The sequence below is a fragment of the Ursus arctos genome, unplaced genomic scaffold, assembly GCF_023065955.2.
Source record: "Ursus arctos isolate Adak ecotype North America unplaced genomic scaffold, UrsArc2.0 scaffold_26, whole genome shotgun sequence".
Taxonomy (NCBI): domain Eukaryota; kingdom Metazoa; phylum Chordata; class Mammalia; order Carnivora; family Ursidae; genus Ursus; species Ursus arctos.
In genome coordinates this window covers 2,680,608-2,694,229 of record NW_026622941.1, presented here as the reverse complement: position 1 = coordinate 2,694,229, position 13,622 = coordinate 2,680,608, and the positions used below count along the sequence as shown (strand labels likewise).

At 37.8% G+C, this 13,622-nt stretch overlaps 1 protein-coding gene and 1 non-coding gene across 18 annotated transcripts in view; both read left to right on the top strand.

The window, feature by feature from the left end:
- Positions 1 to 13,622, top strand: part of ERC1 (ELKS/RAB6-interacting/CAST family member 1) — a 554,906-nt gene that overhangs the window by 218,753 nt on the left and 322,531 nt on the right. The window lies entirely within an intron of this gene.
- On the top strand, positions 5,938 to 6,044 carry LOC113258113 (U6 spliceosomal RNA). Its single transcript, XR_003317129.1, has one exon. It is a non-coding gene; the product is annotated as a U6 spliceosomal RNA (small nuclear RNA).

The window sequence follows — 13,622 nt, the reverse complement described above, 5'->3', positions numbered from 1 at the left end:
TTTTATAATTTGTTTATTTGTTTCTCGTGTATTGAGTTTGAGAAGTTCTTTATAGATCTTGGATACCAGTCTTTTATCTGTAGCATCATTTGCAAATATCTTCTCCCATTCCGTGGGCTGCCTCTTAGTTTTTTTGACTGTTTCCTTGGCTGTGCAGAAGCTTTTTATCTTGATGAAGTCCTGCAAGTTCAGTTTTTCTTTTGTTTCTCATGCCTTTGGAGATGTGTCATGAAGAAGGTTGCTAAAAAAGGTTGCTTTGGCCGATGTCGTAGAGTTTGTTGCCTATGTTCTCCTCTAGGATTTTGATGGATTCCTGTCTCACATCGAGGTCTTTCATCCATTTGGAGTTTATCTTTGTGTATGGTGTGAGAGAGTGGTCAAGTTTCATTGTTTTGCATGTAGCTGTCCAATTTTCCCAGCACCATTTATTGAAGAGACTGTGTTTTTTCCACTGGATGTTTTTTCCTGCTTTATCAAAGATTAGTTGCCCAAAGAGCTGAGGGTCCATTTCTGGGCTCTCTATTCTGTTCCATTGGTCTGTGTGTCTGTTTTTGTGCCAGTACCATGCTGTCTTTGTGATCACAGCTTTGTAGTACAGCTCGAAATCCGGCATTGTGATGCCCCCAGCTTTGTTTTTCCTTTTCAACAGTTCCTTGGCGATTCGGGGCCTTTTCTGGTTCCATACAAATTTAAGGACTATTTGTTCCAGTTCTTTGAAAAATATCATCGGTATTTTGATCGGGATAGCATTGAAAGTGTAGATTGCTCTGGGTAGCATGGACGTTTTAACTATGTTAAATCTTCCGATCCATGAGCATGGAATATTTTTCTGTCCTTTTGTGTCTTCTTCAGTGTCCTTCAAAAGTGATTTATAGTTTCTAGAATATAGATCCTTTACGTCTCCGGTTAAGTTACTTCCAAGGTAACGTATGGTTTTTGGTGCTATTGTAAATGGGATGGATTCCCTAATTTCTCTTTCTTCAGTCTCATTATTCGTGTATAGAAATGCAACTGATTTCTGAGCATTGATTTTGTCCCGTCACATTACTGAATTGCTCTATAACTTCTAATAGTTTGGGAGTGGCTTCTTTTGGGTTTTCCATATAGAGTATCATGTCATCTGCGAAGAGAGACAGTTTGACTTCTCCTTTGCCGATTTGGATACCTTTTATCCCTTTTTGTTGTCTGATTGCTGTTGCAAGGACTTCTAGTACTATGCTGAATAATAGTGGTGAGAGTGGGCATCCTTGTCGTGTTCCTGATCTTAAGGGAAAGGCTTCTAGCTTTTCCCCATTGAGAATGATATTTGCTGTAGGCTTTTCATAGATGGTTTTTATGAGATTGAGGAGTGTACCCTCTATCCCTACACTCTGAAGGGTTTTAATCAGGAGAGGATGCTGTATTTTGTCAAATGCTTTTTCTGCATCTATTGAGAGAATCATATGATTTTTGAATATTTCTTTTTGGATAAAATCTAAGACACTGATAGATTTGCAAATGTTGAACCACCCTTGCATCCCAGTGATGAATCCCACTTGGTCATGATGGATAATCCTTTTAATGTACCATTGGATTCTATTAGCCAGGATCTTGTTGAGGATTTTAGTGTCCATATGCATTAGGGAAATCGGTCTGTAATTCTCCTTTTTGATGGGGTCTTTGCCTGGTTTGGGGATCAAGGTAATATTGGCCTCATAGAATGAGTTTGGTAGCTTTCCTTCTGTTTCTATTTTTTGAAATAGCTTTAGGAGAATAGGTATTCTTCTTTGAATGTTTGGTAGAATTCCCCAGGAAAACCATCCGGGCCTGGAGTTTTGTTTTTTGGAAGGTTGTTTATCACTGACTCAATCTCTTCAAAATTAATTGGCCTGTTTAAGAAATCAATTTCTTCCTGTTTCAGTCTTGGTAGTTCATAGGTTTCCAGGAAGGCCTCCAACTCTTCCAGATTGCTTAGTTTTTTGGCATATAGCTGTTGATAATAGTTTCTAATAATCCTTCCAATTTCATTGGTGTTGGTCGTGACCTTTTTCATTCATAATTTTAATAATTTGAGTCCTTTCTCTTTTCTCTTGGATAAGTCTTGCCAGTGGTCTGTCAATTTTATTAATTCTCTCAAAGAACCAGCTTCTAGTTCTGTTGATCTGCTCTACTGTACTCCTGGTTTCTAATTCATTGATTTCTGCTCTACTCTTGGTCAACTGCTTCCTCGTGTGTGGATTAGGCCTGTCCCTGTGTTGCTGTTCCAGGTTCTTGAGGTGAGAATATAAAAAGTGCATTTTAGATTTTTCTATTCTTTTTAGTGAGGCTTGGGTGGCTATGTATTTCCCCCTTAGGACTGCCTTTGCAGTATCCCATAGGTTTTGGACTGTTGTATTTTCATTCTCATTGGTCTCCATAAATTGCTTAATTTGATTTTTGATTTCCTGGTTTATCGAGTCATTCCTGAGCAGGATGGTTCTTAGTCTCCAAGTGTTTGAGTTTCTTCCAAATTTTTCCTTGTGGTCGAGTTCCAATTTCAGAATGTTGTGGTCTGAGAATATGCAGGGAATAATTTCAGTCTTTTGGTATCGGTTGAGACCTGTTTTGTGACCCAGAACATGGTCTATTCTTGAGAATGTTCCATGGGCATTAGAATAGAATGAGTATTCTTTGGTTCTGGGTTGTAGTGTTCTATATATATCTATGAGGTCCAACTCATCGAGTATGGCATTCAAAGCTCTTGTTTCTTTTCTGGTTTCTTGCTTAGGTGATCTGTCTATTGCTGATAGGGGAGTGTTGAGGTCTCCTACTATTAGTGTATTTTTATCTATATGTCTCTTTATTGTGGTTAAGGGTTGGCTTGTGTATCTTGCTGCTCCCTTGTTGGGGGCATATATATTTATATTTGTCATATCCACTTGTTGGATACATCCTTTAAGAATAATATAGTGCCCTTCTGCATCTCTAACTATCGTCTTTAGTTTAAAATCCAATCTGTCTGATATGAGAATTGCTACCCCAGCTTTCTTTTGACGTCCATTGGCGTGAAAGATGGTATTCCATCCCTTTACTTTCAGTCTGAATGTATCTTTAGGTTCAAAATGAGTCTCTTGTAGACAGCACATGTATGGGTCATGTCTTTTTATCCAATCTGCAACCCTGTGACGTTTTATGGGACCATTTAGGCCATTCACATTGAGACCGATTATTGAGAGATATGATCTTAATGATGCCATGGTGCCAGTAAAGTCTTTGTTTCTATAGATTGTGACTTTCTGTTCTGTATCACTCTTGGGGCCCTTTTACTTTTATAGAACCCCCCCTTAATATCTCCTGTAGGGCTGGTTTCGTGGTTACGAAATTGTTCAATAACTGGCGATTCTGGAAGGTATCTATTTCTCCATCAATTCTGAATGACAGCCTTGCTGGATAAAGGATCCGTGGCTGCACGTTTTTCTCTGAAAGAGCTTTAAAAATCCCCCCCCCCCCCAACCCTTTTTCTCATTCCGGTCTGTGTAGACAGGTCTGACGTAATTCTGATGCCTTTGCCTTGGTACATGAGAAATTTCTTTGCCCTGGCTGCTTTCAATACTGTATCCTTGGATCTAATATTTGCGACATGCACTATGACGTGACGTGGCATAGGTTTGTCGTGGTTGAGCTTGGAAGGGGTCCTCTCTTCCTCTTGGACACGAATGTTTGTTTCCCTTGCTAGATTAGGGAAGTTTTCAGCTATAATTTGTTCAAATATCTCTTCTAGACCTCTATTTTTCTCCACCCCCTGGGGGATGCCGATGATTCTGACATTGGAACGTTTCATTGAGTCAGTAATCTCCTGTAACCTACATTCCTGAGCGTGGATTTTTTTGAGTCCAGATTCTATTTTAGTTTTCTCTTCTACTAACCCATCCTCCAGTTCGCTGCTACGTTCTTCTGCCTCATTCACCCTGGCCGTCGGAGCCTCTAGTTTTGACTGCATTTGGCTCCTAGAATTTTTAATTTCTGCCAGATTCGCTCTCATTTCCGCCCTTAGAGATTCTATATTCTCAGTAACATTTTCGTTAATTTTTTTTTTCAAGTCTACACATCATCTTGACCATTGTTACTCTGAATTCCATTTCTGATAATTAGGTTATATCCATATCCATTAGTTCTGTGGCAGAGGCCACAGACTCATTGTCTTTTCTTTGCTGAGGGGTACTTCTCCTTCACGTCGTTCTGATGAGGAGAGGTTGCGGGGTTGTCCAGAGCCCAAATTATTGACCGGGACCCAGGCCGTGCACCCTTGTTTTATAGGGATCTTAGGGATGTGGGCTTCTTGATATTTCAGCCTGCCTTCTGGGGGAGGGTCCTGCCGCGCCGATACTCCGGCAACCCTGTTTAGGTAGAGTCTCCGTGTCCCCTGTGAGGGGGGATGGGTATGGGCACACTGTGAGCGGGTATTTCCAGGCTTTTGTTCTCTGGTGGCTTTCCCTGGCGGTTTGCTGTGCCTCTTCTGAGAGTCAGAGCAGCAGTGGCCGAATCTCAGCCTCTGTCTCAGAACAGAGGGATCGAGGACCCTTCTCCACTGATGTTCTGGCCACTTTAACTCTGTTACTCTTGGTGCTGCTCCACCCTACAGCGTCCCGGGATGTGCTCCCCACACCCGGCGTCCCAGCCCTCACTTCCAGGGCCGGCGCGTCTCTGTCCTTTGTGTTTCTAACACCACTTGCCGCCAGCCGCCCCGTGTGCTCCCGGAGCTCCCGGTCTCAGTCTGGTTCCAGTGAGCACACCGGACCTCCGTTTCAGTCTGGTGGCGCGTTCCCCGGCTCAGGGTCTCAGTCTGCTCTCTCGGGGGTGCCGATCCGCGAGTCCACCCGCTCCCCCGTGCAGGTGGCTACCACTTCCCGGCGCCCGAACGCGGCGGCTCCCTCCCCTTCCCTGGATGTTCAGGCTGGTCTGGTACCTATCCAACTCGACTCAGGGGACCGGCTGAAAAAGGGGTCCCCTACTCCTCCGCCATCTTAACTCCCATCTACTATCTAGCTTTTTACAAAAAAAAGTTTGCTTGCCCATGCTGGAGGGTCTGGCCCTTCATTCCCTGTGTGACCTCATCTGTCGGTATGCTGTGTCTCCATCTACTTTGATCACGTCAGCCAGGCACACTCTTACATCAGGACCTTTGCATCTGCTGTTTGCTCTGTGTGGAAAACTCTCTCCTCGATATGTGCATAGCTGTGGCTCATTTTCCCTTTTCCTTTACATCTTTACTAAAATGTTATGTTCACAGTTTGGCTTTTACCGAGCACTTCATTTAGAATTGCAGTCTCACCCCCATTCCTATACCCCTTTCCCTCTTTTGTTTTTTTTTCATTGGATTTATTACCACTGACATACAGTGTATTTTACTTATATTCTCTCTCTTCTCATAGACTATAAACTCAATGAGGGCTGAGATTTTTGTCTCTTTTTTTCACTGCCATATTCCCAGGATAATACCTAGCACATAGAACCTTTCATGAAATGTTCATTGAATTAATGGTAATGGATTAGAGTTATTCTGAGAACCAACATTAAAAAAAAAAAGAGCTTTCAGGTGCCTGGGTAGCTCATTCGGTTAAGTGTCTGCCTACATCTCAGGTCATGATTTCAGGGTCCTGCGATCGAACCCCACATCGGACTCCCTGCTCAGCAGGGAGTCTTCTTCTCCCTCTGCCTCTGCCACTCCCCTTGCTTGTGCTCTGTCTCTCTCTCTCTCAAATAAATTAATTTTTTTTTTAAAAAGAGCTTTCTGTCAAAAATTTCAATTCAGTTACCTTTGAGGAACTTTGAGATAGGCCTTGCCTCAGATCTGTGGATATATAATAATATTAGATCCTTGCCGAGAAGGCGACCAGAAACATGGAAATAAGTGAAATTAAATGGAAGATGGGACTAATTGTCATTCTCTTCCCTTGCTGATTAAAAGCTGTTGAGTTGGTGCTTGCTTCGGCAGCACATATACTAAATTTTGAACAACACAGGGAAGATTAGCATAGCCCCCGCAAAAGGATGACAGGCAAATTTGTGAAGTGTTCCATATTTAAAACAAAAACTGTTAATCATTGAAAGCATTTTTTGGTAGAACTTAACAGTGTTTATATAAAACTCTACATTGTTAATGATTTTATATTCTATATTGAAATCTTTCTTTTTTATTATGGCTTATTATCTGTAGATTGTTTTGGATACAATGCCATAAAAATAAAAATACTTCTTTAAAGCAGCTCTTAAATAATTCAAAAACATTATAATTAGACATAAAACATGTAAAACTATTATTTTTAGTTTCTTGTATACTTTTGGGGATGATATCATAGAAATTGATATATTTTTAAAAGATTTTATTTACTTATTTGACAGAGGGAGCACAAGCAGGGGGAGTGGCAGGCAAAGGGAGAGGCAGGCTTCCCGCTGAGCAGGGAGCCTAATGCAGGGCTCTATGTCAGGACCCTGGGGTCATGACCTGAGACGAAGTCAGATGCTTAACCAACTAGAACCACCCAGGTACCCCTGAAATTGATATTTTTAAGCCAAGGGTAGGTGTTTAGGTGGTATAATGAAATTTCACATCTTAGTTTTTATATTAAGTGAGTGTGAACGGAGCTGTTCTTGGGATGGTAAAGGAGAGGGAGTGTCGGTGTGTGTTCACAAACCCAATATCTGTATATTCTCTCTGTAGCATTTTATGCGTAATATAGATGTTTAATATGTAATACTTCAGCAATATCATTTTGCTTCTAAGTAGTGTATTTTTAAGCCCTTTTTTTTAAAGATTATTTATTTTAGAGAGTGTGAAACAAGCAGGAGGTGGGGCAGAGGGAGAGAGGGAGAGACAGTCTGAATCCGGCTCTGCACTGAGTGTGGAGCCTGACACAGGGCTCGATATCAGGACCCTGAGATCATGACCTGAGCTGTAACCAAGAGACGGATGGTCAACTGAGCTTGCCAGGTGCCCCTTTTATGCTCTTCTTCTAGCTTAAAATTATTTTTTCCAATGAAAACACAAATAGCTGAGTCAGATTTGATTTTTGGTATTTCTTTAAACCTGACAATAGTAGCATTCTGGTTTTTTCCTTAAATTTGCATGGGAGATTTTTATGGTAGGGCAACTGGTTACACTAGCATTATGTATGTCTTTTTGACACAGAAAAAGCCACTAGAACTGTAGTTTCTGAAAAAAGTATTGATGGCTTCTTAATAAAATGTGAGTTTTTAAAGAAGGAGAACAAGAATTACGCCTTTCTAGATAATTTTTTAGGTGCTTAAAGATAAGGAAAGTGTTCATTTTTCATTGCTTACTTATTGTTTTGTAGCGTTAAACTGTGTTTTCCCTTAGTGACATGTTTTGGGTAGATTTGTCAATAGAGGGCGCATACTTAGTTTCCTTTGTATGCATGTGTTCAACAAGTATTTAATGAGCATATGTACACTAGGAGGAACTATGCTAGGTGTTGTGAATTATGAAAATGTAGCAAACATGGACCTTGAACTCTAGGAAGGCATTTTTTAAAAAAGATTTTTGAAGTTTTTTGTTGTTTGTTTGTTTTTTAAAGATTTTATTTATTTATTTGACGGAGAGAGAGATAGCCAGTGAGAGAGGGAACACAAACAGGGGGAGTGGGAGAGGAAGAAGCAGGCTCCCAGCGGAGGAGCCTGATGCGGGGCTCGATCCCAGAATGCTGGGATTACACCCTGAGCCGAAGGCAGATGCCTAACAACTGAGCCACCCAGGCGCCCCGTTGGTTTGTTTTTTTTTTAAATTAATCTCCACATCCAGTGTGGGGCTCGAACTTACACTCCTGAGATCAAGAGTCATAGGCTTTGAGCCAACCAAGCACCCCTAGGAAGGCATTTTCATAGGTCTAATGAGATATAAATGTGGTTCACACTAATATGAAGAACAAATTACCATGTCATAAGATATATTTAGTAAAAGTGGGTATGGGAGCTAAGGGGGGTCAGGAGTAGTTATGACCTAACAGATTTACCTAAGTTTGAGTTTGGATTTTAAGAGGCAGAGGCTGAGGGAACAATGACAGAGTAAATTGTGGCAGATTTAGTAGATCGGATGTGATCCTGAGAATTCTGTATTTTCAACCAGCTCCCAAGTGATGCTGATGATGTGTGTTCATGGATCACACTTTGAATAGCAAGGTGGTAGACCACATTTTATAAAACTTTGTGACAGAGACCAGTAGAGATCGGTCTGTCTTCCATTTTTGCTTTTCTCTCTTCTTACACATTAATTTATTAATGTCTGTGTGAGAGTGGAGAGCGTTCAATCTATTATTCATAATTTCATTGTTATAATAGTTGGGAACTCATCAATTGAGAATTTTAAGGATTAATTCATTTATGAATCTCTCTCCTTTCTCATGTTCCTGTTTGAAGAAAAATAAAAATATAAGTTCACTTAGAATTTAACTCCAGTTAATTAATTCAGGCATAATAATCTGAGAGAGTCAAAAAAATCTATACTAAACCATTTAAATCCTTTTCTTTCTGTTTGCCCTTTAAGGTATGGATTTACTAACATATTTGGGTTTTCTTGTCAGTTTGGATTTAAATCAAATTACATATTGATCTATTTATAAGTAAAAAGAAGGTAATTTTATGTTTCACAGATTCTGTTATGTCTCAGAATATTTATTTCTGAGTATACATTGTAGTAACATCTTTTGTTTTTACTCTTAACATATGTTTTGATGATACTGCCCTTTGTGTTCTTTACCTAAGAAACAGTATTGGAAAGGATATTAGCGAGGCAACAAAGTTGGGTGTATTCATCCACTCTAGTTCATTTATGAATTCAGAACTCTACATGCACCTGTGCTTGCATGTACACATACACATAATACAAGGAGGTGGTGTAGGAAAGACAATAGGAGAGAGATTGATTTAATCCTCTTATAATTTTCTATACTTTTCTTGGTTGCCTGACTTATATAAAAACATTTTATTTTCATATATAATTATCCTTTATTCTGTAGAGTGAAATGTAGAGGTAATAGAAAACTAAGATAAAGAAAGGAAATTGAAAATATAAAAAGAAAATGTTAGGAAGTAGAAAATTAAAGATCGAGAAAATAAGGGAAACTTAAATGTGCCATACTGGACTACCATTAGTGTGATACAGATGAAGACCCTATTTTGAGATAAAACCACATCTTATTTTTAAAAAACTGTTTATTTATTTATTTTAGAGAGAGAGTGTGCATGTGTGTGCATGTGAGCAGGAGAAGGGTCAGAGGGAGAGGGAGAGGGAGAGAGAATCTCAAGTAGACCCTGTACTGACCGCAGAGCCCCATAGAGGGCTTGATCTCATGACCCTGAGATCACGATCTGAGCTAAAATCAAGAGTTCGTCGCTTAACTGACTTAGCCACCCAGGTTAAACTTTAAAAATAACTTGTTTTTTAAAAATATTTTGTCTATTGGGGCATCTGGGTGGCTCAGGCCATGTTCTCACAGTTGTGAGATTGAGCCCCGAGTTGGGCTCTGCGCTCAGTTTGGAGTCTGCTTGAGATTCTTTACCTCATCCTTCCCTCTCCTTTTTCCTCCCCCCACTTGTGTGTGCTCTCTCTCTCTCTCTCTCTAAAATAAATAAATAAAATATATAAAAAAATATTTAGTCTATTTTAGGAAATTTAGAAACTACAGAAAACCATTGGGAAAAAAATTAAGAACATCTTTTTTCCTTTTTAATATTCTAATTTTTAATTTTTTTGGTTATCCGTGTGTGTATGTGTATGCATATATGTTTAGGATCATGCTTTGAATTCAGCTTGGTATTCTATATTTGCTACCTAGCATTTTATCATGTCTTTTTGGAGTTGATGGAGATAATCATTAAAATCGTATGACCAATATTTTGAAAATCAAAATAAACATTTTTGGTTTTTAAACACACATTACAAGTTGGATTGGAATGGTTGTTGGGGTAGGATAGGGGCAGTGGGATTTTTTAATTCTCTTTTCTGAAATACAACTAAAAATACCTTGACCTAGTTCTGTGACTTGGGGGTAAAGTCAGAAATTTAAAAAGTCACTAACTTTCAGATAATAATTATGATAAAAAGTGCTGAAGAATGAAATGGGTTTTGATTGGATCAAAACTTAAGCCTATGAAGTTGGCGCTCCAACCAAAAAATACACAAGCAATTTCAATTAGGTTTCTTACTCCCTGTGTTATCATGCTGCATGTAACCAGGTTACTACTACAGGCATTAGTGGTTGCTAGCACCATCTGGAATAATCCACAGATGTAGAGTGAGAAGAACTTTATACCATCCAAAATTTTTTTCTCTCTTAAAACAGAGAGCAAAATGTTTGTACCTGGTAAAGCAATGTTATGAGGAATTTAATTTTGAGAAAGAGCAATTTGATTCATGAAAACAAAATCTTGCTTCATTTTTTGGTCTTTTCTAATGCAAAGGTCCTAATCTGATATCTATAACTGATATCAGATTAATAAAAATGGAATTATTAGCACAGAAAATTAAATAATGAGGAGAATCAAATATAAACATGACTTACATTTCTGTTTCTTCTGGTAACTACTTTTATTATATTCTCTGTGATTGAATCTTTCTGTGAATATTCAAGATGGCAGAAAGCACAGATCTGAAATGTGACCTTGGCATAGCTTATTATTGTGCACTTCCATTAGAGAATGACTTTTTATCCTATCATCTATGTCATTAATTTACTATTGGATTTTAAATTAATTTTTTATAGTTAAAATTCTATGCTGAAGAAGCATTTAGAAATTATTTTTTAAAAATTTTGTTGCCTATAGGTAGAATTATATTCAAATCAACCAAAGGAGAATATATGTTTCAAAATCTTGTAGAGAGGGGTGCCCGGGTGTCTCAGTCGTTAAGCGTCTGCCTTCGGCTCAGGTCATGATCCTAGGGTCCTGGGATTGAGCCCCACATCGGGCTCCCTGCTCCACTGGGAGCCTGCTTCTTCCTCTCCCACTCCCCCTGCTTGTGTTCCCTCTCTTGCTGGCTTCTCTCTCTCTGTCAAATAAATAAAATCTTAAGTAAATAAATAACAAAATCTTGTAAAGAGGATTCCACAGTTTTGTTTTTGACAGTATTATTAACTGTATTCTCTGAGAGCCTTCCTTACAGAAAACAATAAAAATGCCAGAATATTTTCATTAATTTTATAAATGTATAGTTAAGCTTTAAGAAAGTAATTTATAGAGGTACAAATGCAAAATATAAAAGATAGGGTTAGTCTTGTGACAAAATTAGTTTAACATTGGAAAATCTCAAAAGCATGTCAATAAAATAACTATTCACATATTCACAACTAAAGTGACAACTTTTGGCAGAAAAGGAAAAATAAAAAGTTTCCACAGAAAAAAGTTAACAAATATTCTAGTCAATTATGAAATGTAAAAAGCATTTCATTGAATCAAGAGGACAAAGATACCCACTCTCACTACTTCTTTTCATCATGGTTCTGGAAATTCTAGGAATTTCAATAAGAACAGATAAAAAGAATGTAAAGATTTAAAAAATCCTTATATAAGTGTCTCCCTGAAATACCCAAAAGAATACACAGAAAAATTATTAGCAGAAACATTTACCAAGTTAGTTCCTTGTAAACCCACATGTAGAAATGAAGTGTGTGTCCACATGCCAGGAAGAAAACATTAGAATAAAATTAATTTAATAAAATATATCACCGGAATAATTTATTCAGGAAAGGTTCATCTGTGTTTGGGACTATTAGATGAAAAGTTGATGAAAGGTGAATTTTATAGACAGAAGAGAAGACTGTTACTACCAATACACTGATGAATCCTAGCTTCATTAAGAATGGGAAACCAGACACTATACGCTTTCTCATGTGAGGCAATATGAAGTATACAATGCCATTATTTACTATTATGACTTACAAAGTTAAAACTGAATCTGGTCAAGTCTTTCAGGCTAACTCTCAGTATCTAAAAAAGAAAAAAGGAAAAGCAGGAAATGAGTTAAAGGACTCCATGAAGAAACAGCTGATAACCCAAAATGTAAGTCATTTTACAAGAACAACTGAAGTCCATTTCTTTAAGAAGTCAGTGGCATTAAATAAGGGAGCAGAGGAAGAAGTAAGGGACTTTTCTCTAGAATAATAGAGCTTTGAAGGATTTAACAAACACAATGCTGTGTACCCTTTCATGAATTCTGACTCAAACAAGCCAACTGTGAAAAGATGTCTTTTGAGACAACTGGGGGACATTGAATATGGACTGCATATTAGATAATGACAAATGTCAATTTTATCAATACTTACATTCTTGAAAACTACTTTTTTGGGAGTACTTTGTATAAGGAACTGTGTGTAATAATGTGGTGTCCAGAATTTAAAATGACAACAAAACTATATATAAGGTACCTAGGAATAAAATAAATGGAACTATTTTATTGAAGAAATTAAAACACTTTGTTGAAAACCTTTCAAGAATAGCTAAGTAACTAGAGAGACATACCATGTCAATGAATTGAAAAGTTCAAGAGCATTAAAATGTCTTTTCTTTCCAAATTGATTTATAGATTCAGTGCAGTTTCAATAAAAATCCCAAAGGCTGCTGCTGAGTTTTAATTGCTGTTGTTGATTGGTTGATTGGCTGGTTTTATGGGGCTTGACAGTCTGGTTCTGAAATTTATATGAGAAGTCTAAAGGGCCAGGAAATGCCAAGATGGTCCTGAATAAGAACAAGATAGGCAGGCTTGCCTGAAATAACTATTGAGACTTCTTATAAAGGCATAATAATTAAGGAAGTATAGATTTGGCACAGTAATACACAAAGATACCAGAGAGGCATAAAATAGGCAAACATGTTTACCAAAACTTTATATATGACTGTTGTGACAATGCATGTTAGTGCTGCTGGGACAGTTAGTTATCTATATATGTAAAAAATGAAATTTTATTCTTACCTCATATCGTACCTGAAAAATGAAATTATATCTTTAGCTCATACTATATACAACATTGGTGTCAAACGGATTAATGACTTCAGTGTGAAAGACAAAGGTACAGAATTTTTAAGAGACTATCTTTATGAGCTTGGGATAGGGAAGATATTGTGAAAAAGTCACAAAATTGTAAACCATAAAGAAGATTGGTACATTTGATACAATAAAACATTTTAAATTTTACAATTGAAAACATACCATAAAGCTATTAAAGGAATAATTCATAGATTGGAAGAAAATATTTGTATAATATATAACAGATAAGGGATTATTATACAAAATATATAAAGAATACTTACAAGTCATGAAGAAAAAGATACCTAATTTAAAAATGGGCAAAATACGTAAATAGCTATTTCAGAGATGTGGAAACAGAAATGGCCAAATCCCATATGAAAAGATGTTCAGAACTACTGGGGAAGATGACAGAGTAGGAGGACCCTAAGCTCACCTTATCCAATGGATACAACTAGATAACAACCACATAACTCCAAACAACCTAGAAAATGACCTGAAGACTGGCAGAACAGACTCTCCATAGCTAAATGTAGAGAAGAGGTCACATTGAAAAGGGTAGGAAGGGTGGAAGAGTGGTCAGTTGCTAAATGGACCCACAGGATTTTCTGCGGGAGGGAGGAATGCC